This window comes from Coregonus lavaretus (genome assembly GCF_964263955.1).
Source record: "Coregonus lavaretus genome assembly, chromosome: 39".
Classification (NCBI taxonomy): Eukaryota; Metazoa; Chordata; class Actinopteri; order Salmoniformes; family Salmonidae; genus Coregonus; species Coregonus lavaretus.
This window is the reverse complement of record NC_140026.1, coordinates 9,565,570-9,589,191: the sequence shown is the minus strand read 5'-3', so window position 1 is coordinate 9,589,191 and position 23,622 is coordinate 9,565,570. Positions and strand designations below refer to the sequence as shown.

General features: G+C 50.6%; 1 protein-coding gene across 4 annotated transcripts in view; it reads right to left on the bottom strand.

Annotated features, from left to right (window-relative positions):
* mark2b (MAP/microtubule affinity-regulating kinase 2b) overlaps window positions 1-23,622 on the bottom strand; it is a 79,938-nt gene that overhangs the window by 45,793 nt on the left and 10,523 nt on the right. The gene's annotated exons all lie outside the window — the stretch shown is intronic.

The following is a 23,622-nucleotide window of genomic DNA, read 5'->3' as shown; positions in this document are numbered from 1 at the left end:
CCATACCCCGTTCAAAGGCACATATACACAATCCATGTCTCAATTGTTGCAAGGCTTAAAAATCCTTCTTTAACCTGTCTCCTCCCCTTCATCAACACTGATTGAAGTGGATTTAACAAGTGACATCAATAAGGGATCATAGCTTTCACCTGGTCAATCTCATCGAATGAGCAGGTTTTCCTAATGTTTTGTACACTGAGTGTATATCTCTCTATTATGCGTGGGAATACAGAACAGCACACTTTGGAAAAGATTTCCAAAATTAAATTGAAATGTTTTGGTCTGAAAACTTGTGTGTGGGGGGGGGGGGGTGCAAATAAAATCCACCTCGGGCCACCAGTTGGGGAACCCTGTTTTAGGACACCATCTGTAACAAGCATTAAATGTTATATTTTTGTTTTGTTGACAACCACTAAAATATACAACTAAAACCTAAAAAAGCACAGAGTGAGAGAGGAGCGCTGTAGGGATAGGGAAGGTGTTTACCAAAGATACTAAGAACTCTTAACAGGCTTCACCTATTCGTCTGGAGTTTACCACACTGGAATACAAACAAACACTTGCATGCTGAGTGTAAGAGAACACTGACAAGGTTAAAACCTAGGCTTTGGTCACGGCAATTGTGTGTGTGTGTGTGATCTGGGCAGACAGGTGACAGGGATCAGGGTCAGAGGGTAGCTGGCTCCAGGGAGATGAGACACACACTGCACACGAGACCTGACACCAAAGACACAGAGAGACAGACAGAGAGACAGACACAGACAGTGAGAGAGACAGACAGACACAGAGACAGACAGAGAGTGAGAGAGACAGAGAGTGAGAGAGACAGAGAGAGAGAGACACAGAGACAGACACAGGGTGAGAGAGACACAGAGAGAGACGGAGAGACAGAGACACAGAGACAGAGAGAGACACAGAGACAGACACAGAGACAGAGAGAGACAGACAGAGACAGAGACACAGAGAAAGACAGAGACAGACACAGAGACAGAGAGAGACACAGAGACAGACAGACAGACACAGAGACAGACAGAGAGAGACACAGAGACAGACAGAGTGAGAGAGACAGAGAGTGAGACAGACAGAGACAGACACAGAGACAGACAGAGAGAGACACAGAGACAGACAGAGTGAGAGAGACAGAGTGAGACAGACAGAGAGACAGAGACAGACAGAGTGAGAGAGACAGAGACAGACAGAGAGAGAGACAGAGACAGACAGAGAGAGAGAGACAGACAGAGTGAGACAGACAGAGAGACAGAGAGAGAGAGAGGTCCCTCTACAGCTGTAGCAGCAATAATTTGGTCAGATACATTTTGTTACATCCACTGTATTGTGGTGTGTGTGTGTGGAAAAAGGCACTGACCACATCATTTATTTCTGGTCAACACATTTAGCTTGAAATATTAATGTTTACCTCCACGTACAGTACACTAGTGTATGTCTGTGAGAGAGCTGTGTGTGTGTGTATTGAATGTGTGTGTGACAAGAAGAAAAGGGTAACCAGTGAAGAACAAACACCATTGTAAATACAACTCATCTTTATTTATTTTCCCTTTTGTACTTTAACTATTTGCACATTGTTACAACACTGTATATATACATAATATGACATTTGAAATGTCTTTATTCTTTTGGAACTTCTGAGTGTAATGTTTACTGTTAATATTTATTGTTTATTTCACTTTTGTTTAATATCTACTTCACTTGCTTTGGCAATGTTAACATACGTTTCCCATGCCAATAAAGCCCTTAAATTGAATTGAAATTGAGAGAGAGCTTTGTGTTTGTGTGCTGACTGTGTCCTCTTGGCTCATGTAAACATTAGCTAGACTAGTGAGAGAGGAAGTTACATCATTATCCCCACAACACTGATATGAGCGGTGTGTTTGTGTGTGTGTCTTGCAACAACCTCTCTATGCTTCTCTTCTGTCTCGTCCCCTCTCCCTCTTCTCTTCTGTCTCGTCCCCTCTCCCTCTTCTGTCTCGTCCCCTCTCCCTCTTTCTCTTCTGTCTCGTCCCCTCTCCCTCTTTCTCTTCTGTCTCGTCCCCTCACCCTCTCTCTCCTCTCCCACTTTCTCTTCTGTCTCGTCCCCTCTCCATCTTTCTCTTCTGTCTCGTCCCCTCTCCCTCTTTCTCTTCTGTCTCGTCCCCTCTCCCTCTCTCTCCTCTCCCACTTTCTCTTCTGTCTCGTCCCCTCTCCATCTTTCTCTTCTGTCTCGTCCCCTCTCCCTCTTCTCCTCTCCCTCTTTCTCTTCTGTCTCGTCCCCTCTCCCTCTTTCTCTTCTGTCTCGTCCCCTCTCCCTCTTTCTCTTCTGTCTCGTCCCCTCTCCCTCTTTCTCATGTCTCGTCCCCTCTCCCTCTTTCTCTTCTCCTCTCCCTCTCCTCTTCTGTCTCGTCCCCTCTCCATCTTTCTCTTCTCTCTTGTCCCCTCTCCCTCTTTCTCTTCCGTCTCATCCCCTCTCCCTCTTTCTCTTCTTCTCTCCCTCTCCTCTTCTGTCTCGTCCCCTCTCCCTCTTTCTCTTCTCTCGTCCCCTCTCCCTCTCTCTTCTGTCTCGTCCCCTCTCCCTCTTTCTCTTCTCCTCTTCCGTCTCGTCCCCTCTCCCTCTTTCTCTTCTCCTCTCCCTCTCCTCTTCTGTCTCGTCCCCTCTCCATCTTTCTCTTCTCTCTCGTCCTCTCTCCCTCTCTCTTCTGTCTCGTCCCCTCTCCCTCTTTCTCTTCTCCTCTTCCTCTCCTCTTCCGTCTCGTCTCCCTCTTTCTCTTCTCCCTCTCCTCATCTCTCTCGTCCCCTCTCCTCTTCTGTCTCGTCCCCTCTCCATCTTTCTCTTCTCTCTCGTCCTCTCTCCCTCTCTCTTCCGTCTCGTCCCCTCTCCCTATTTCTCTTCTCCTCTCCCTCTCCTCTTCCATCTCGTCCCCTCTCCCTCTTTCTCTTCTCCTCTGTCTCGTCCCCTCTCCATCTTTCTCTTCTCTCTCGTCCTCTCTCCCTCTCTCTTCTGTCTCGTCCCCTCTCCCTCTTTCTCTTCTCCTCTCCCTCTCCTCTTCTGTCTCGTCCCCTCTCCATCTTTCTCTTCTCTCTCGTCCTCTCTCCCTCTCTCTTCCGTCTCGTCCCCTCTCCCTCTTTCTCTTCTCCTCTCCCTCTCCTCTTCTGTCTCGTCCCCTCTCCATCTTTCTCTTCTCTCTCGTCCTCTCTCCCTCTCTCTTCCGTCTCGTCCCCTCTTCTCTCCCTCTCCTCTTCCCTCTCGTCCCCTCTCCCTCTTTCTCTTCTCCTCTGTCTCGTCCCCTCTCCATCTTTCTCTTCTCTCGTCCCCTCTCCTCTTCTGTCTCGTCCCCTCTCCATCTTTCTCTTCTCTCTCGTCCTCTCTCCCTCTCTCTTCCGTCTCGTCCCCTCTCCCTCTCCTCTTCCCTCTCGTCCCCTCTCCCTCTTTCTCTTCTCTCTCGTCCTCTCTCCCTCTCTCTTCTGTCTCGTCCCCTCTCCCTTTCTCTTCTCTCTTGTCCTCTCTCCCTCTCTCTTCTGTCTCGTCTCCTCTCCCTCTTTCTCTTCCGTCTCGTCCCCTCTCCCTCTTTCTCTTCTGTCTCGTCCCCTCTCCCTCTTTCTCTTTTCCTTTCCCTCTCTTCTGTCTCGTCCCCTCTCCATCTTTCTCTTCTCTCTCGTCCTCTCTCCCTCTCTCTTCTGTCTCGTCCTCTCTCCATCTCTCTTCTGTCTCGTCCCCTCCCCCTCTTTCTCTTCTCCTCTCCCTCTCCTCTTCCGTCTCGTCCCCTCTCCCTCTTTCTCTTTTCCTCTCCCTCTCCTCTTCTGTCTCGTCCCCTCTCCACCTTTCTATTCTCTCTCGTCCTCTCTCTTCTGTCTCGTCCCCTCTCCCTCTTTCTCTTTTCCTCTCCCTCTCCTCTTCTGTCTCGTCCCCTCTCCATCTTTCTCTTCTCTCTCGTCCTCTCTCCCTCTCTCTTCCGTCTCGTCCCCTCTCCCTATTTCTCTTCTCCTCTCCCTCTCCTCTTCCATCTCGTCCCCTCTCCCTCTTTCTCTTCTCCTCTGTCTCGTCCCCTCTCCATCTTTCTCTTCTCTCTCGTCCTCTCTCCCTCTCTCTTCTGTCTCGTCCCCTCTCCCTCTTTCTCTTCTCCTCTCCCTCTCCTCTTCTGTCTCGTCCCCTCTCCATCTTTCTCTTCTCTCTCGTCCTCTCTCCCTCTCTCTTCCGTCTCGTCCCCTCTTCTCTCCCTCTCCTCTTCCCTCTCGTCCCCTCTCCCTCTTTCTCTTCTCCTCTGTCTCGTCCCCTCTCCATCTTTCTCTTCTCTCGTCCCCTCTCCTCTTCTGTCTCGTCCCCTCTCCATCTTTCTCTTCTCTCTCGTCCTCTCTCCCTCTCTCTTCCGTCTCGTCCCCTCTCCCTCTCCTCTTCCCTCTCGTCCCCTCTCCCTCTTTCTCTTCTCTTCTCTCTCGTCCTCTCTCCCTCTCTCTTCTGTCTCGTCCCCTCTCCCTCTTTCTCTTCTCTCTTGTCCTCTCTCCCTCTCTCTTCTGTCTCGTCTCCTCTCCCTCTTTCTCTTCCGTCTCGTCCCCTCTCCCTCTTTCTCTTCTGTCTCGTCCCCTCTCCCTCTTTCTCTTTTCCTCTCCCTCTCTTCTGTCTCGTCCCCTCTCCATCTTTCTCTTCTCTCTCGTCCTCTCTCCCTCTCTCTTCTGTCTCGTCCTCTCTCCCTCTCTCTTCTGTCTCGTCCCCTCCCCCTCTTTCTCTTCTCCTCTCCCTCTCCTCTTCCGTCTCGTCCCCTCTCCCTCTTTCTCTTTTCCTCTCCCTCTCCTCTTCTGTCTCGTCCCCTCTCCATCTTTCTCTTCTCTCTCGTCCTCTCTCTTCTGTCTCGTACCCTCTCCCTCTTTCTCTTCTCCTCTCCCTCTCCTCTTCCGTCTCGTCCCCTCTCCCTCTTTTCTTCTCCTCTCCCTCTCCTCTTCTGTCTCGTCACCTCTCCCTCTTTCTCTTCTCTCTCGTCCTCTCTCCCTCTCTCTTCTGTCTCGTCCCCTCCCCCTCTTTCTCTTCTCCTCTCCCTCTCCTCTTCTGTCTCGTCCCCTCTCCCTCTTTCTCTTCTCCTCTCCCTCTCCTCTTCTGTCTCGTCCCCTCTCCATCTTTCTCTTCTCTCTCGTCCTCTCTCCCTCTCTCTTCCGTCTCGTCCCCTCTCCCTCTTTCTCTTCTCTCTCGTCCTCTCTCCCTCTTCTGTCTCGTCCCCTCTCCCTCTTTCTCTTCTCTCTTGTCCTCTCTCCCTCTCTCTTCTGTCTCGTCTCCTCTCCCTCTTTCTCTTCCGTCTCGTCCCCTCTCCCTCTTTCTCTTCTGTCTCGTCCCCTCTCCCTCTTTCTCTTTTCCTCTCCCTCTCTTCTGTCTCGTCCCCTCTCCATCTTTCTCTTCTCTCTCGTCCTCTCTCCCTCTCTCTTCTGTCTCGTCCTCTCTCCCTCTCTCTTCTGTCTCGTCCCCTCCCCCTCTTTCTCTTCTCCTCTCCCTCTCCTCTTCCGTCTCGTCCCCTCTCCCTCTTTCTCTTTTCCTCTCCCTCTCCTCTTCTGTCTCGTCCCCTCTCCATCTTTCTCTTCTCTCTCGTCCTCTCTCTTCTGTCTCGTCCCCTCTCCCTCTTTCTCTTCTCCTCTCCCTCTCCTCTTCCGTCTCGTCCCCTCTCCCTCTTTTCTTCTCCTCTCCCTCTCCTCTTCTGTCTCGTCACCTCTCCCTCTTTCTCTTCTCTCTCGTCCTCTCTCCCTCTCTCTTCTGTCTCGTCTCCTCTCCCTCTTTCTCTTCTGTCTCGTCCCCTCTCCCTCTTTCTCTTCTCTCCCTCTCCTCTTCCGTCTCGTCCCCTCTCCCTCCTTCTCTTCTCCTCTCCTGTCTCGTCCCCTCTCCATCTTTCTATTCTCTCTCGTCCTCTCTCCCTCTCTCTTCTGTCTCGTCCCCTCTTCCTCTTTCTCTTCTGTCTCGTCCCCTCTCCCTCTTTCTCTTCTGTCTCGTCCCCTCTCCCTCTTTCTCTTCTGTCTCGTCCCCTCTCCCTCTTTCTCTTCTCCTCTGTCTCGTCCCCTCTCCCTCTTTCTCTTCTCTCGTCCCCTCTCCCTCTCTCTTCTGTCTCGTCCCCTCTCCCTCTTTCTCTTCTCCTCTCCTGTCTCGTCCCCTCTCCCTCTTTCTCTTCTCCTCTCCTCTTCTGTCTCGTCACCTCTCCATCTTTCTCTTCTCTCTCGTCCTCTCTCCCTCTCTCTTCTGTCTCGTCCCCTCTCCCTCTTCCTCTCCTCTTCCGTCTCGTCCCCTCTCCCTCTTTCTCTTCTGTCTCGTCCCCTCTCCGTCGTCTGTCTCGTCCCCTCTCCGTCGTCTGTCTCGTCCCCTCTCCCTCTTCTGTCTCGTCCCCTCTCCCTCTTCTGTCTCGTCCCCTCTCCCTCTTCTGTCTTGTCCCCTCTCCCTCTTCTGTCTCGTCCCCTCTCCCTCTTCTGTCTCGTCCCCTCTCCCTCTTCTGTCTCGTCCCCTCTCCCTCTTCTGTCTCGTCCCCTCTCCCTCTCTCTTCTGTCTCGTCCTCGCTCCCTCTTTCTCTTCTCTTCTGTCTCGTCCCCGCTCCCTCTTCTCTTCTGTCTCGTCCCCTCTCCCTCTTTCTCTTCTCTTCTGTCTCGTCCCCTCTCCCTCTTCTCTTCTGTCTCGTCCCCTCTCCCTCTTCTCTTCTGTCTCGTCCCCTCTCCCTCTTCTGTCTCGTCCACTCTCCCTCTTTCTCTTCTCTTCTGTCTCGTCCCCTCTCCCTCTTTCTCTTCTCTTCTGTCTCGTCCCCTCTCCCTCTCTCTCTTCTGTCTCGTCCCCTCTCCCTCTTCTGTCTCGTCCCCTCTCCCTCTTTCTCTTCTGTCTCGTCTCCTCTCCCTCTTCTGTCTCGTCCCCTCTCCCTCTTCTGTCTCGTCCCCTCTCCCTCTCTCTTCTGTCTCGTTCCCTCTCCCTCTCTCTTCTGTCTCGTCCCCGCTCCCTCTTTCTCCTCTCTTCTGTCTCGTCCCCTCTCCCTCTTCTGTCTCGTCCCCTCTCCCTCTTTCTCTTCTCCTCTGTCTCGTCCCCTCTCCATCTTTCTCTTCTCTCTCGTCCTCTCTCCCTCTCTCTTCTGTCTCGTCCCCTCTCCCTCTTTCTCTTCTCCTCTCCCTCTCCTCTTCTGTCTCGTCCCCTCTCCATCTTTCTCTTCTCTCTCGTCCTCTCTCCCTCTCTCTTCCGTCTCGTCCCCTCTCCCTCTTTCTCTTCTCCTCTCCCTCTCCTCTTCTGTCTCGTCCCCTCTCCATCTTTCTCTTCTCTCTCGTCCTCTCTCCCTCTCTCTTCCGTCTCGTCCCCTCTTCTCTCCCTCTCCTCTTCCCTCTCGTCCCCTCTCCCTCTTTCTCTTCTCCTCTGTCTCGTCCCCTCTCCATCTTTCTCTTCTCTCGTCCCCTCTCCTCTTCTGTCTCGTCCCCTCTCCATCTTTCTCTTCTCTCTCGTCCTCTCTCCCTCTCTCTTCCGTCTCGTCCCCTCTCCCTCTCCTCTTCCCTCTCGTCCCCTCTCCCTCTTTCTCTTCTCTTCTCTCTCCCTCTCTCTTCTGTCTCGTCCCCTCTCCCTCTTTCTCTTCTCTCTTGTCCTCTCTCCCTCTCTCTTCTGTCTCGTCTCCTCTCCCTCTTTCTCTTCCGTCTCGTCCCCTCTCCCTCTTTCTCTTCTGTCTCGTCCCCTCTCCCTCTTTCTCTTTTCCTCTCCCTCTCTTCTGTCTCGTCCCCTCTCCATCTTTCTCTTCTCTCTCGTCCTCTCTCCCTCTCTCTTCTGTCTCGTCCTCTCTCCCTCTCTCTTCTGTCTCGTCCCCTCCCCCTCTTTCTCTTCTCCTCTCCCTCTCCTCTTCCGTCTCGTCCCCTCTCCCTCTTTCTCTTTTCCTCTCCCTCTCCTCTTCTGTCTCGTCCCCTCTCCATCTTTCTCTTCTCTCTCGTCCTCTCTCTTCTGTCTCGTCCCCTCTCCCTCTTTCTCTTCTCCTCTCCCTCTCCTCTTCCGTCTCGTCCCCTCTCCCTCTTTTCTTCTCCTCTCCCTCTCCTCTTCTGTCTCGTCACCTCTCCCTCTTTCTCTTCTCTCTCGTCCTCTCTCCCTCTCTCTTCTGTCTCGTCTCCTCTCCCTCTTTCTCTTCTGTCTCGTCCCCTCTCCCTCTTTCTCTTCTCTCCCTCTCCTCTTCCGTCTCGTCCCCTCTCCCTCCTTCTCTTCTCCTCTCCTGTCTCGTCCCCTCTCCATCTTTCTATTCTCTCTCGTCCTCTCTCCCTCTCTCTTCTGTCTCGTCCCCTCTTCCTCTTTCTCTTCTGTCTCGTCCCCTCTCCCTCTTTCTCTTCTGTCTCGTTCCCTCTCCCTCTTTCTCTTCTGTCTCGTCCCCTCTCCCTCTTTCTCTTCTCATCTGTCTCGTCCCCTCTCCCTCTTTCTCTTCTCTCGTCCCCTCTCCCTCTCTCTTCTGTCTCGTCCCCTCTCCCTCTTTCTCTTCTCCTCTCCCTCTCTTCTTCTGTCTCGTCCCCTCTCCCTCTTTCTCTTCTCCTCTCCTCTTCTGTCTCGTCACCTCTCCATCTTTCTCTTCTCTCTCGTCCTCTCTGCCTCTCTCTTCTGTCTCGTCCCCTCTCCCTCTTCCTCTCCTCTTCCGTCTCGTCCCCTCTCCCTCTTCCTCTCCTCTTCCGTCTCGTCCCCTCTCCCTCTTTCTCTTCTGTCTCGTCCCCTCTCCGTCGTCTGTCTCGTCCCCTCTCCGTCGTCTGTCTCGTCCCCTCTCCCTCTTCTGTCTCGTCCCCTCTCCCTCTTCTGTCTCGTCCCCTCTCCCTCTTCTGTCTCGTCCCCTCTCCCTCTTCTGTCTCGTCCCCTCTCCCTCTTCTGTCTAGTCCCCTCTCCCTCTTCTGTCTCGTCCCCTCTCCCTCTCTCTTCTGTCTCGTCCTCGCTCCCTCTTTCTCTTCTCTTCTGTCTCGTCCCCGCTCCCTCTTTCTCTTCTCTTCTGTCTCGTCCCCTCTCCCTCTTTCTCTTCTCTTCTGTCTCGTCCCCTCTCCCTCTTCTCTTCTGTCTCGTCCCCTCTCCCTCTTCTCTTCTGTCTCGTCCCCTCTCCCTCTTCTGTCTCGTCCACTCTCCCTCTTTCTCTTCTCTTCTGTCTCGTCCCCTCTCCCTCTTTCTCTTCTCTTCTGTCTCGTCCCCTCTCCCTCTCTCTCTTCTGTCTCGTCCCCTCTCCCTCTTCTGTCTCGTCCCCTCTCCCTCTTTCTCTTCTGTCTCGTCCCCTCTCCCTCTTCTGTCTCGTCCCCTCTCCCTCTTCTGTCTCGTCCCCTCTCCCTCTTCTGTCTCGTCCCCTCTCCCTCTTCTGTCTCGTCCCCTCTCCCTCTCTCTTCTGTCTCGTTCCCTCTCCCTCTCTCTTCTGTCTCGTCCCCGCTCCCTCTTTCTCCTCTCTTCTGTCTCGTCCCCTCTCCCTCTTCTGTCTCATCCCCTCTCCCTCTTTCTCTTCTGTCTCGTCCCCTCTCCCTCTTTCTCTTCTCTCTTGTCCTCTCTCCCTCTCTCTTCTGTCTCGTCTCCTCTCCCTCTTTCTCTTCCGTCTCGTCCCCTCTCCCTCTTTCTCTTCTGTCTCGTCCCCTCTCCCTCTTTCTCTTTTCCTCTCCCTCTCTTCTGTCTCGTCCCCTCTCCATCTTTCTCTTCTCTCTCGTCCTCTCTCCCTCTCTCTTCTGTCTCGTCCTCTCTCCCTCTCTCTTCTGTCTCGTCCCCTCCCCCTCTTTCTCTTCTCCTCTCCCTCTCCTCTTCCGTCTCGTCCCCTCTCCCTCCTTCTCTTCTCCTCTCCTGTCTCGTCCCCTCTCCATCTTTCTATTCTCTCTCGTCCTCTCTCCCTCTCTCTTCTGTCTCGTCCCCTCTTCCTCTTTCTCTTCTGTCTCGTCCCCTCTCCCTCTTTCTCTTCTGTCTCGTCCCCTCTCCCTCTTTCTCTTCTGTCTCGTCCCCTCTCCCTCTTTCTCTTCTCCTCTGTCTCGTCCCCTCTCCCTCTTTCTCTTCTCTCGTCCCCTCTCCCTCTCTCTTCTGTCTCGTCCCCTCTCCCTCTTTCTCTTCTCCTCTCCCTCTCTTCTTCTGTCTCGTCCCCTCTCCCTCTTTCTCTTCTCCTCTTCTCTTCTGTCTCGTCCCCTCTCCCTCTTTCTCTTCTGTCTCGTCCCCTCTCCGTCGTCTGTCTCGTCCCCTCTCCGTCGTCTGTCTCGTCCCCTCTCCCTCTTCTGTCTCGTCCCCTCTCCCTCTTCTGTCTCGTCCCCTCTCCCTCTTCTGTCTCGTCCCCTCTCCCTCTTCTGTCTCGTCCCCTCTCCCTCTTCTGTCTAGTCCCCTCTCCCTCTTCTGTCTCGTCCCCTCTCCCTCTTCTGTCTCGTCCCCTCTCCCTCTCTCTTCTGTCTCGTCCTCGCTCCCTCTTTCTCTTCTCTTCTGTCTCGTCCCCGCTCCCTCTTTCTCTTCTCTTCTGTCTCGTCCCCTCTCCCTCTTTCTCTTCTCTTCTGTCTCGTCCCCTCTCCCTCTTCTCTTCTGTCTCGTCCCCTCTCCCTCTTCTCTTCTGTCTCGTCCCCTCTCCCTCTTCTGTCTCGTCCACTCTCCCTCTCTCTTCTCTTCTGTCTCGTCCCCTCTCCCTCTTTCTCTTCTGTCTCGTCCCCTCTCCCTCTCTCTCTTCTGTCTCGTCCCCTCTCCCTCTTCTGTCTCGTCCCCTCTCCCTCTTTCTCTTCTGTCTCGTCCCCTCTCCCTCTTCTGTCTCGTCCCCTCTCCCTCTTCTGTCTCGTCCCCTCTCCCTCTTCTGTCTCGTCCCCTCTCCCTCTCTCTTCTGTCTCGTTCCCTCTCCCTCTCTCTTCTGTCTCGTCCCCGCTCCCTCTTTCTCCTCTCTTCTGTCTCGTCCCCTCTCCCTCTTCTGTCTCATCCCCTCTCCCTCTTTCTCTTCTGTCTCGTCCCCTCTCCCTCTTTCTCTTCTCTCTTGTCCTCTCTCCCTCTCTCTTCTGTCTCGTCTCCTCTCCCTCTTTCTCTTCCGTCTCGTCCCCTCTCCCTCTTTCTCTTCTGTCTCATCCCCTCTCCCTCTTTTCCTCTCCCTCTCTTCTGTCTCGTCCCCTCTCCATCCTTCTCTTCTCTCTCGTCCTCTCTCCCTCTCTCTTCTGTCTCGTCCTCTCTCCCTCTCTCTTCTGTCTCGTCCCCTCCCCCTCTTTCTCTTCTCCTCTCCCTCTCCTCTTCCGTCTCGTCCCCTCTCCCTCCTTCTCTTCTCCTCTCCTGTCTCGTCCCCTCTCCATCTTTCTATTCTCTCTCGTCCTCTCTCCCTCTCTCTTCTGTCTCGTCCCCTCTTCCTCTCCCTCTTTCTCTTCTGTCTCGTCCCCTCTCCCTCTTTCTCTTCTGTCTCGTCCCCTCTCCCTCTTTCTCTTCTCCTCTGTCTCGTCTCCTCTCCCTCTTTCTCTTCTCTCGTCCCCTCTCCCTCTCTCTTCTGTCTCGTCCCCTCTCCCTCTTTCTCTTCTCCTCTCCCTCTCTTCTTCTGTCTCGTCCCCTCTCCCTCTTTCTCTTCTCCTCTCCTCTTCTGTCTCGTCACTTCTCCATCTTTCTCTTCTCTCTCGTCCTCTCTGCCTCTCTCTTCTGTCTCGTCCCCTCTCCCTCTTCCTCTCCTCTTCCGTCTCGTCCCCTCTCCCTCTTCCTCTCCTCTTCCGTCTCGTCCCCTCTCCCTCTTCCTCTCCTCTTCCGTCTCGTCCCCTCTCCCTCTTTCTCTTCTGTCTCGTCCCCTCTCCCTCTTCTGTCTCGTCCCCTCTCCCTCTTCTGTCTCGTCCCCTCTCCCTCTTCTGTCTCGTCCCCTCTCCCTCTTCTGTCTCGTCCCCTCTCCCTCTTCTGTCTAGTCCCCTCTCCCTCTTCTGTCTCGTCCCCTCTCCCTCTCTCTTCTGTCTCGTCCTCGCTCCCTCTTTCTCTTCTCTTCTGTCTCGTCCCCGCTCCCTCTTTCTCTTCTCTTCTGTCTCGTCCCCTCTCCCTCTTCTCTTCTGTCTCGTCCCCTCTCCCTCTTCTCTTCTGTCTCGTCCCCTCTCCCGCTTCTCTTCTGTCTCGTCCCCTCTCCCTCTTCTGTCTCGTCCACTCTCCCTCTTTCTCTTCTCTTCTGTCTCGTCCCCTCTCCCTCTTTCTCTTCTCTTCTGTCTCGTCCCCTCTCCCTCTCTCTCTTCTGTCTCGTCCCCTCTCCCTCTTCTGTCTCGTCCCCTCTCCCTCTTTCTCTTCTGTCTCGTCCCCTCTCCCTCTTCTGTCTCGTCCCCTCTCCCTCTTCTGTCTCGTCCCCTCTCCCTCTTCTGTCTCGTCCCCTCTCCCTCTTCTGTCTCGTCCCCTCTCCCTCTCTCTTCTGTCTCGTTCCCTCTCCCTCTCTCTTCTGTCTCGTCCCCGCTCCCTCTTTCTCCTCTCTTCTGTCTCGTCCCCTCTCCCTCTTCTGTCTCGTCCCCTCTCCCTCTTTCTCTTCTGTCTCGTCCCCTCTCCCTCTTTCTCTTCTCTCTTGTCCTCTCTCCCTCTCTCTTCTGTCTCGTCTCCTCTCCCTCTTTCTCTTCCGTCTCGTCCCCTCTCCCTCTTCTGTCTCGTCCCCTCTCCCTCTTTCTCTTTTCCTCTCCCTCTCTTCTGTCTCGTCCCCTCTCCATCTTTCTCTTCTCTCTCGTCCTCTCTCCCTCTCTCTTCTGTCTCGTCCTCTCTCCCTCTCTCTTCTGTCTCGTCCCCTCCCCCTCTTTCTCTTCTCCTCTCCCTCTCCTCTTCCGTCTCGTCCCCTCTCCCTCTTTCTCTTTTCCTCTCCCTCTCCTCTTCTGTCTCGTCCCCTCTCCATCTTTCTCTTCTCTCTCGTCCTCTCTCTTCTGTCTCGTCCCCTCTCCCTCTTTCTCTTCTCCTCTCCCTCTCCTCTTCCGTCTCGTCCCCTCTCCCTCTTTTCTTCTCCTCTCCCTCTCCTCTTCTGTCTCGTCACCTCTCCCTCTTTCTCTTCTCTCTCGTCCTCTCTCCCTCTCTCTTCTGTCTCGTCTCCTCTCCCTCTTTCTCTTCTGTCTCGTCCCCTCTCCCTCTTTCTCTTCTCTCCCTCTCCTCTTCCGTCTCGTCCCCTCTCCCTCCTTCTCTTCTCCTCTCCTGTCTCGTCCCCTCTCCATCTTTCTATTCTCTCTCGTCCTCTCTCCCTCTCTCTTCTGTCTCGTCCCCTCTTCCTCTTTCTCTTCTGTCTCGTCCCCTCTCCCTCTTTCTCTTCTGTCTCGTCCCCTCTCCCTCTTTCTCTTCTGTCTCGTCCCCTCTCCCTCTTTCTCTTCTCCTCTGTCTCGTCCCCTCTCCCTCTTTCTCTTCTCTCGTCCCCTCTCCCTCTCTCTTCTGTCTCGTCCCCTCTCCCTCTTTCTCTTCTCCTCTCCCTCTCTTCTTCTGTCTCGTCCCCTCTCCCTCTTTCTCTTCTCCTCTCCTCTTCTGTCTCGTCACCTCTCCATCTTTCTCTTCTCTCTCGTCCTCTCTCCCTCTCTCTTCTGTCTCGTCCCCTCTCCCTCTTCCTCTCCTCTTCCGTCTCGTCCCCTCTCCCTCTTCCTCTCCTCTTCCGTCTCGTCCCCTCTCCCTCTTTCTCTTCTGTCTCGTCCCCTCTCCGTCGTCTGTCTCGTCCCCTCTCCGTCGTCTGTCTCGTCCCCTCTCCCTCTTCTGTCTCGTCCCCTCTCCCTCTTCTGTCTCGTCCCCTCTCCCTCTTCTGTCTCGTCCCCTCTCCCTCTTCTGTCTCGTCCCCTCTCCCTCTTCTGTCTCGTCCCCTCTCCCTCTCTCTTCTGTCTCGTCCTCGCTCCCTCTTTCTCTTCTCTTCTGTCTCGTCCCCGCTCCCTCTTTCTCTTCTCTTCTGTCTCGTCCCCTCTCCCTCTTTCTCTTCTCTTCTGTCTCGTCCCCTCTCCCTCTTCTCTTCTGTCTCGTCCCCTCTCCCTCTTCTCTTCTGTCTCGTCCCCTCTCCCTCTTCTGTCTCGTCCACTCTCCCTCTTCTCTTCTGTCTCGTCCCCTCTCCCTCTTTCTCTTCTCTTCTGTCTCGTCCCCTCTCCCCCTCTCTCTTCTGTCTCGTCCCCTCTCCCTCTTCTGTCTCGTCCCCTCTCCCTCTTTCTCTTCTGTCTCGTCCCCTCTCCCTCTTCTGTCTCGTCCCCTCTCCCTCTTCTGTCTCGTCCCCTCTCCCTCTCTCTTCTGTCTCGTTCCCTCTCCCTCTCTCTTCTGTCTCGTCCCCGCTCCCTCTTTCTCCTCTCTTCTGTCTCGTCCCCTCTCCCTCTTCTGTCTCGTCCCCTCTCCCTCTTCCTCTCCTCTTCCGTCTCGTCCCCTCTCCCTCTTTCTCTTCTGTCTCGTCCCCTCTCCGTCGTCTGTCTCGTCCCCTCTCCCTCTTCTGTCTCGTCCCCTCTCCCTCTTCTGTCTCGTCCCCTCTCCCTCTTCTGTCTCGTCCCCTCTCCCTCTTCTGTCTCGTCCCCTCTCCCTCTTCTGTCTCGTCCCCTCTCCCTCTTCTGTCTCGTCCCCTCTCCCTCTTCTGTCTCGTCCCCTCTCCCTCTCTCTTCTGTCTCGTCCTCGCTCCCTCTTTCTCTTCTCTTCTGTCTCGTCCCCGCTCCCTCTTTCTCTTCTCTTCTGTCTCGTCCCCTCTCCCTCTTTCTCTTCTCTTCTGTCTCGTCCCCTCTCCCTCTTCTCTTCTGTCTCGTCCCCTCTCCCTCTTCTCTTCTGTCTCGTCCCCTCTCCCTCTTCTGTCTCGTCCCCTCTCCCTCTTTCTCTTCTCTTCTGTCTCGTCCCCTCTCCCTCTTTCTCTTCTCTTCTGTCTCGTCCCCTCTCCCTCTCTCTCTTCTGTCTCGTCCCCTCTCCCTCTTCTGTCTCGTCCCCTCTCCCTCTTTCTCTTCTGTCTCGTCCCCTCTCCCTCTTCTGTCTCGTCCCCTCTCCCTCTTCTGTCTCGTCCCCTCTCCCTCTCTCTTCTGTCTCGTTCCCTCTCCCTCTCTCTTCTGTCTCGTCCCCGCTCCCTCTTTCTCCTCTCTTCTGTCTCGTCCCCTCTCCCTCTTCTGTCTCGTCCCCTCTCCCTCTTCTCTTCTGTCTCGTCCCCTCTCCCTCTTCTCTTCTGTCTCGTCCCCTCTCCCTCTCTCTCGGTTCCCACGCTATTCTCTGTCTGTTGCTCCCCCTCTCTTTTCATATGGACTGACTTCTCTCTTTACATCGCTGTCCAAATCCCCCTCATCTCCTCCTCTCCAGCTCTCTCCATCTCTCTCCTTCTCGCTCTTCGTCTCTATTTCTCTCTCCCCATCTCACTCCCTCTTCCTCTCCAGCTCCATCCCCCTCTTCCTCCCCATCTCCCTCTTCCTCTCCATCTCACTCCCTCTTCCTCTCCCTCCCCCTCTTCCTCCCCATCTCCCTCCCCCTCTTCAGCTCCATCCCCCTCTTCCTCTCCAGCTCCATCACCCTCTTCCTCTACAGCTCCATCCCCCTCTTCCTCTACAACTCCAGGATGTTCTCCTGTCGTGTTTCTCAGCAGCTGCACCTCTGCTATAATTATAGGATGTGAGGACAGTCGATGACGTTATTGTTTTGTTCTCACATTACTTTCAGCTAGCTAGCACTGACTCATAATGCAGAGTTGAACTAAACCACACACACACACACCCTCGCACAACCCACACACACTGTGCTATAGTAATGTTAATCCCAGTGTGTGGGAACGTCAGCACTCGTTATGTTTCGACTCAGACCTCATTACTACTGTCCTTTACTGGGGAACATAGAGGAACACACACACACTGAGTGAACATGAGCAGCCACAGACACGCACATTGATCATGTACACAACAAAGTATTTGAAGACATGAAGACACAGACAGACAACACCTACATAATTCTATAGTAATGATAAGTGCAATGGGGGAGACCACACCCACACCCTCCTGTGTCCTGGTTGTCATGGCTGTGTTGTCATGGTGATATGTTGCTGGCTGTAGCTGCCCTCACACCACTTCCTCTGTCATCCCTCCTTTCTCCTCCGTTTACCCCCACCATCCCTTCTCTTCCTACTATTCTGTTACATTCTCCTCTACTCAATCCCTTCTTCCACCTCTATCTTTGTATTCAATGATGGGAGATGGATGCAAGATATTCTGTCACACACGCACACACACACACACACACACTTCGTATTTATTTTACTTAGATGTTGTTGCACACAGAGAAAGTCAGTCACGAGTAGGGTGAGCTAAAATACCTTTCCACCTACACACACACTCATATGCTATCGCTCATGGACAGGGATGCGTGTGTGTGTGTGTGGGGGGGGGTTATACTAACTCCCTAGAGTAAAGGGTTTGTGTGCGTAGTTGTCGAGGGAGAATGCATTTGCGTTGAAGTGTGTGAAACTATGAGCTTGTTAACAATGGGGGGAGGGATTATAAAAAAGTTTCATCCAAATCAGATGTTAGGTATTATAATTGAATATTATATGAATTCTATAAATTCAAATGTCCAATTTGGGTGCAATCAATTAGCTTCATTTATATTTCAACAAATTAATGTTTCCTGAATGCTTTTCTTATCCGTTTCTAACTACAGAAACGATTTCAGAACAATCTGAAGTGTCATGGCTTGCTGAAATGACAGAGAGAGAGAGAGAGAGAGAGAGAGAGAGAGAGACAGAGACAGAGACAGAGACAGAGACAGAGACAGAGACAGAGACAGAGAGAGAGAGAGAGAGAGAGAGAGATGGGGAGGAGAATCCTACAAAGCAGAAATGGAGGGAGAAAAGATAAACATAGAAAGACACCGGAAAGGAGAAAGCAGCCTCACACCCCAACCCACCCCACCCCACCCCAACCCCAACTCCACCCCAACCCCAACTCCACCCCAACCCCAACAGGACGTACATGCCAGGCAGTGTCTGAGAAAGGCCTGAAAAATTGCCAAACACTCCAGCCACCTGAGACATGGACTGTTCTCCATGCTCCCGTCCGGCAGACCGTACCGGTGCATCAAGGCTCAGACCAACAGACTCCTAAACAGCTTCTATCCCCTGGCCATAAGACTGTTAAATGGCTAACACTTTACACCCCCTCACACCTACGCTGTTGCTAAAATGATTATTGATTAGATTTATCACTACCACTATGCTGCTGTTCATTGATTATTGATCGGCATTACCATTAGCATCTATTTATCCTGCTACTGGTCACTATTACTCCTGTTTACATGTAAATGTTACCGCTAGTATATTCCTGCTAACAGTCACTTTTCAGCCCTGTTTACATGTAAATGTTACCGCTAGTATATTCCTGCTAACAGTCACTTTTCAGCCCTGTTTACATGTAAATGTTACCGCTAGTATATTCCTGCTAACAGTCACTTTTCAGCCCTGTTTACATGTAAATGTTACCGCTAGTATATTCCTACTAACAGTCACTTTTCATGCGACTTTTTTCAAATCATCGTTAGTCGCATCATGCAGCCTTAGAATGTATTAAAAATCTAAACATATAGCCCAACGTTTGTATCACAACTAAAGTTACATAAATAACTCTTAACTAAGCATATACAGTGAGGGAAAAAAGTATTTGATCCCCTGCTGATTTTGTACGTTTGCCCACTGACAAAGAAATTATCAGTCTATAATTTTAATGGTAGGTTTATTTGAACAGTGAGAGACAGAATAACAACAAAAAAATCCAGAAAAACGTATGTCAAAAATGTTATAAATTGATTTGCATTTTAATGAGGGAAATAAATTGGGACACGCGGTGTGTATTGATCCCATTCTGGGTCCGGATATGGACAGCCAGTTGAGTATGCGGGGCCTAAATAAATAAACAAAAACAATTAAATTAAATAGCTCAGGTCTTGAAAATATAGGCAACATTTTCCCCCTCCGTATCCACAATGTACATATCAAATCAAATTTTATTGGCCACATGCGCCGAATACAACAGGTGCAGACATTACAGTGAAATGCTTACTTACAGCCCTTAACCAACAGTGCATTTATTTTTAACAAAAAAAGTAAAAATAAAACAACAAAAAAAGTGTTGAGAAAAAAAGAGCAGAAGTAAAATAAAATAACAGTAGGGAGGCTATATATACAGGGGGGTACCGGTGCAGAGTCAATGTGCGGGGGCACCGGCTAGTTGAGGTAGTTGAAGTAATATGTACATGTGGGTAGAGTTAAAGTGACTATGCATAAATAATTAACAGAGTAGCAGCAGCGTAAAAAGGATGGGGTGGGGGGGCAGTGCAAATAGTCCGGGTAGCCATGATTAGCTGTTCAGGAGTCTTATGGCTTGGGGGTAGAAGCTGTTGAGAAGTCTTTTGGACCTAGACTTGGCACTCCGGTACCGCTTGCCGTGCGGTAGCAGAGAGAACAGTCTATGACTAGGGTGGCTAGAGTCTTCGACAATTTTGAGGGCCTTCCTCTGACACCGCCTGGTATAGAGGTCCTGGATGGCAGGAAGCTTGGCCCCAGTGATGTACTGGGCCGTACGCACTACCCTCTGTAGTGCCTTGCGGTCGGAGGCCAAGCAGTTGCCATACCAGGCGGTGATGCAACCAGTCAGGATGCTCTCGATGGTGCAGCTGTATAATTTTTGGAGGATCTGAGGACCCATGCCAAATATTTTCAGTCTCCTGAGGGGGAATAGGCTTTGTCGTGCCCTCTTCACGACTGTCTTGGTGTGTTTAGACCATGATAGTTCGTTGGTGATGTGGACACCAAGGAACTTGAAGCTCTCAACCTGTTCCACTACAGCCCCGTCGATGAGAATGGGGGCGTGCTCAGTCCTCTTTTTTTTCCTGTAGTCCACAATCATCTCCTTTGTCTTGGTCACATTGAGGGAGAGGTTGTTGTCCTGGCACCACACGGCCAGGTCTCTGACCTCCTCCCTATAGGCTGTCTCATCGTTGTCGGTGATCAGGCCTACCACTGTTGTGTCGTCGGCAAACTTAATGATGGTGTTGGAGTCGTGCCTGGCCTACCCTTACCACCTGGGGGCGGCCCGTCAGGAAGTCCAGGATCCAATTGCAGAGGGAGGTGTTTAGTCCCAGGATCCTTAGCTTAGTGATGAGCTTAGGAGGGCACTATGGTGTTGAATGCTGAGCTGTAGTCAATGAATAGCATTCTCACGTAGGTGTTCCTCTTGTCCAGGTGGGAAAGGGCAGTGTGGAGTGCAATAGAGATTGCATCATCTGCGGATCTGTTGGGGCGGTATGCAAATTGGAGTGGGTCTAGGGTTTCTGGGATAATGGTGTTGATGTGAGCCATGACCAGCCTTTCAAAGCACTTCATGGCTACAGACGTCAGTGCTACGGGTCGGTAGTCATTTAGGCAGGTTCTCTTAAGAGTCCTTGGGCACGGGGACTATGGTGGTCTGCTTGAAACATGTTGGTATATACATGAGGCGAATACAGACAAGTTGCCTGTGGGTTTTTCCTCCCTATACGTACTTTTATTCAGTTTCTTCTTCACATCAGCAAAGAACGACACGTTTCAGAAACTCACTTCATACAGACTAGGGGCTATCACTTCTTTCTGCTGCGCCCTGCTCCTCTCCCACAGCAGCCTATTTTACCCCTGAATCACGCGCAGTGGCTCATTTTCATAAAGCGAATATGCTGTTTTGTCACGAAATTACATTGACACATTTGGTTTGATGATTGGGGGACAATTTTACAATTTTAAAATGTGTGAAACTCTTCAAATGCGGATCCGGTCGGTATTTCACATTTTCACACAGATCCGAGTTCCGTGGCCACCGAGCGGGATCCAACACAGGATCCGAGGGTTAACTACAAAATGTGGGATCGATCTGAACCGGTCGGTTCCCGGGTTGCATCTCGGGTAGATCCGTAGGAAACATGACTTAGTAACTAGTTGCAGTCACGATCTGGTTACCTATAAGTATAAAGACAGTCGTTACATATTTATTAACTTATTTCCGGGTTAACGTCTAAACTACCCACTATGCACTATTCCTCAAGGTCATATGGAGGATCTACTCTGTGCTACCGAGTTCGTGTGCTAGCCCAAGCTGGCTAACGTTAGCTACACCTCACGCTATTCACAGACTTTGTGGCTGTGTTATCTAGGTGGGAACCTGTTAGCACAGCAGGCTCTGGTGCCTTCTTGACATGGGGCTCAAAAAGGAAAGGAGAAAATCCTACCTGCTCTAATTGTGTAGTACCTCAGCTGTTCTCTTTTTTTGTTTTGTCAACTTTCCGGCATGTTCTCTGTGACTTCTGTCTAGTGAATAGGCTGGCTTGCCGGGTCCCCCATATTACATCACACCGACATGACTTCAGGCATTCTGATCCGTTTTATGTAATAACTCAGAAGAAATTGAACAGTGGAGGTGTAACGTTGCATTGGGACTTTTGATGCGTATACTAAATGCAAATCCATATGTTACATGTGGTTACGTTTATACCTACCTAGCCTTTAAGGAAAGGCTGTGTTTTCTAAATGCATAGTGCCTCCAGCTCATTGCAAAGTGTGGTGTAACGCGCTGATGCCTGTCTACTGTTGCCTTTATGCTAAATGGGAAGCGCACACTTCAATTACTAGTTGAGAAATAAAAATAAAACTTTTTTTTTTTTTTTTTTTTTTTGTGGCCATCAGGACTATTTTTAACACGTGATTTAGAATTGTTACGCAATAATTGGGTTTCTAAAAGCACGTTTCACTCCAGCAGTTTGAGAAGCTATGGCAGGAGCTTTCGTGCCATCTGACAGATGTTTAGAACATAGTCTCTTTATGCGTGTGATAAACATAACTACTAACGAAAAGAAACAATTTAATTCCAATTAAATATGCAAATTAAGCTATAGACCCCTCAAACTCAACTCTGGACCTCGAAGCCAGTTCCACTGCATTTTTTCATTGTTCCCCTCTAATCAGGGACTGATTTAGACCTGGGACACCAGGTGTGTGCAATTAATTATCAGGTAGAACAGAAAACCGACAGGCTCCGGACCTCGTAGGGTAAGAGTTGAATACCCCTGCTATAGACCGATAAGCATGACTGGTCAAATGTATTTACGTCGACTGGTATTTCCATCAACGAATAGGCTAAAAAGCATTATTTTGCAATGGGATTTATTTATTTATTTCTACCGGACAATTTTATTAAAAAATAAATAAAAAAAATAAAAATAAAAAATTTGGCTTTTCATTTTATTTTATTTTGGGCAAAAGCCAGCTATTAAATCGGCTAATGGAAACCCTGCCACACACTTACCACAACACACACACACACACACACACACACACACACACACACTTACCACAACACACACACACACACACACACACACACCACAACACACACACACACACTTACCACAACACACACACTTACCACAACACACACACACACACTTACCACAACACACACACTTACCACAACACACACACACACACTTACCACAACACACACACACACACTTACCACAACACACACACACACACTTACCACAACACACACACTTACCACAACACACACACACACACTTACCACAACACACACACTTACCACAACACACACACACACACTTACCACAACACACACACACACACTTACCACAACACACACACTTACACTTACCACAACACACACACTTACCACAACACACACACACACACACTTACCACAACACACACACACACACTTACCACAACACACACACACACACTTACCACAACACACACACACACACTTACCACAACACACACACACACACACACACTTACCACAACACACACACACACACACACTTACCACAACACACACACACACACACACACACACACCACTTACAGTACATTCAGAAAGCATTCACACCCCTTGACCTTTTCCACATTTTGTTGTTACAGCCTGAATTTGAAGTGATTTTTTGGTCACTGGCCTACCTACACACACACACACACACACACAATGTCAGTGGACATAAACATTTTTTTAATACAAAATGAATTCAACCCCTTTGTTACAGCAAGCCTAAATAAGTTCAGGAGTAAAAATGTGCTCAAGTCACATAGGTTGCATGGACTCACTGTGTGCAATTGAGTTTAGCATGATTTTTGAATGACTACCTCATATCTGTACCCCATTCATACAATTATCTATAAGGTCCCTCAGTCGAGCAGTGAATGTCAAACACATATCCAACCATAAAGACCAGAGGTTTTCCAATGCCTCACAAAGATGGTAAAAAAAGAAAGAAAAAAAGCTGACTTTAAAATATCCCTTTGAGCGTGGTGAAGTTATTAATTACACTTTGGATGGTGTATTAATACACCCTGTCACTAGAACGATACAGGCGTATTTCCTAACTTAGTTTCCGGAGAGGAAGGAAACCACTCAGGGATTTCACCATGAGGCTAAATGTGAGTTTAAAACAATTACACAGGTTAATGGCTGTGATAGGAGAACACTGAGGATGGATCAACATTGTAGTTACTCCACAATACTAACCTTATTGACAGAGTGAAAAGGAAGCTTGTACAGAATAAAAATATTCCAAAACATGCATCCTGTTTGACACAAGGCAGTAAAGTAATACTGCAAATAAATGTGGGAAAGCAATGACATTTTTGTCCTGAATACAAAGCGTTATGTTTGGGGCAAACCCAATACAACACATCACTGAGTGCTACTCTCCGTATTTTCAAGCACAGTGGTGGTTGCAACATGTTATTGGTATGAAAATGGTTATCTAGCAATGACAACCAATTTAACAGAGCTTGAAGAAGTCTGAAGAGAATAATGGGAAAATGTTGCACAATCCAGGTGTGGAAAGCTCTTCGAGACTTACCCAGAAAGACTCACAGCTATAATCAATTAAAGGGCAATGCCCAGCTCAACTTGAAAAGCCAGTTCTCTCTCACACAAAGAAATGAAAAGGCCAGAGCTTGTAGCTGTGGATAGCCGGGCCGACTTACAGGAGCAATTAGGGTTAAGTGCCTTGCCCAAGGGCACAGATTTTTCACCTAGTCGGCTCGGGGATTCGAACCTGCGTCATTTTGGTTACTGGCCTAACGCCTTTCCCTTTAGGCTACCTGCTGCCCTGGTCAACAGGTAGTGCCCTATATTATGGTGAGATAACGTGCGATGCCAATATGGTGCGATGCCATTTGGCACACAATCTTTATAAACTAAAAGTTTAACCCTGCGTAAGTGTTTTATAGACATTAAAAGAGAGAGTTATTTGTTTTATTATCGCTCCTTCCTGACTGTTACAACCGGGGAACTCTGGCCACACACAGAGAACACTGACCTTTGGAATAGCTGATTAACTATACAGGAGAAAACAGACATGCAAGACAGACAGGTAACTAGGCAAGGCAGACCTTCGAAAGACAGACAGGTAAGGAACACACCTTGCTGTTCCAGCTTACTAGACCAGAGGTCATTCTGTGCTGAACAAAAACACAATCATTTACACAACAGAGGACAAGTGCTGGGTCCTATTCATTGGTGCAGACCGTAGCGAAACGCTTTGCAACAGAAAATGAAAAACGTGCCGAAAATGTCCCTCCCTGATTCTAGGGCTGGCACAATTATATATAACTGACAGTTATGGATCATGAAAATACCAGTCATGAAAATAAAATAACTGCTATAACCATAAAAATAGAACAGCACAGTGGAGATGGGACGGCCGGGCATTCGTGAGGTTGAGTCCGCTTCGGCCGTAAGATTGACTCAACGTGATTAAACTTTGTT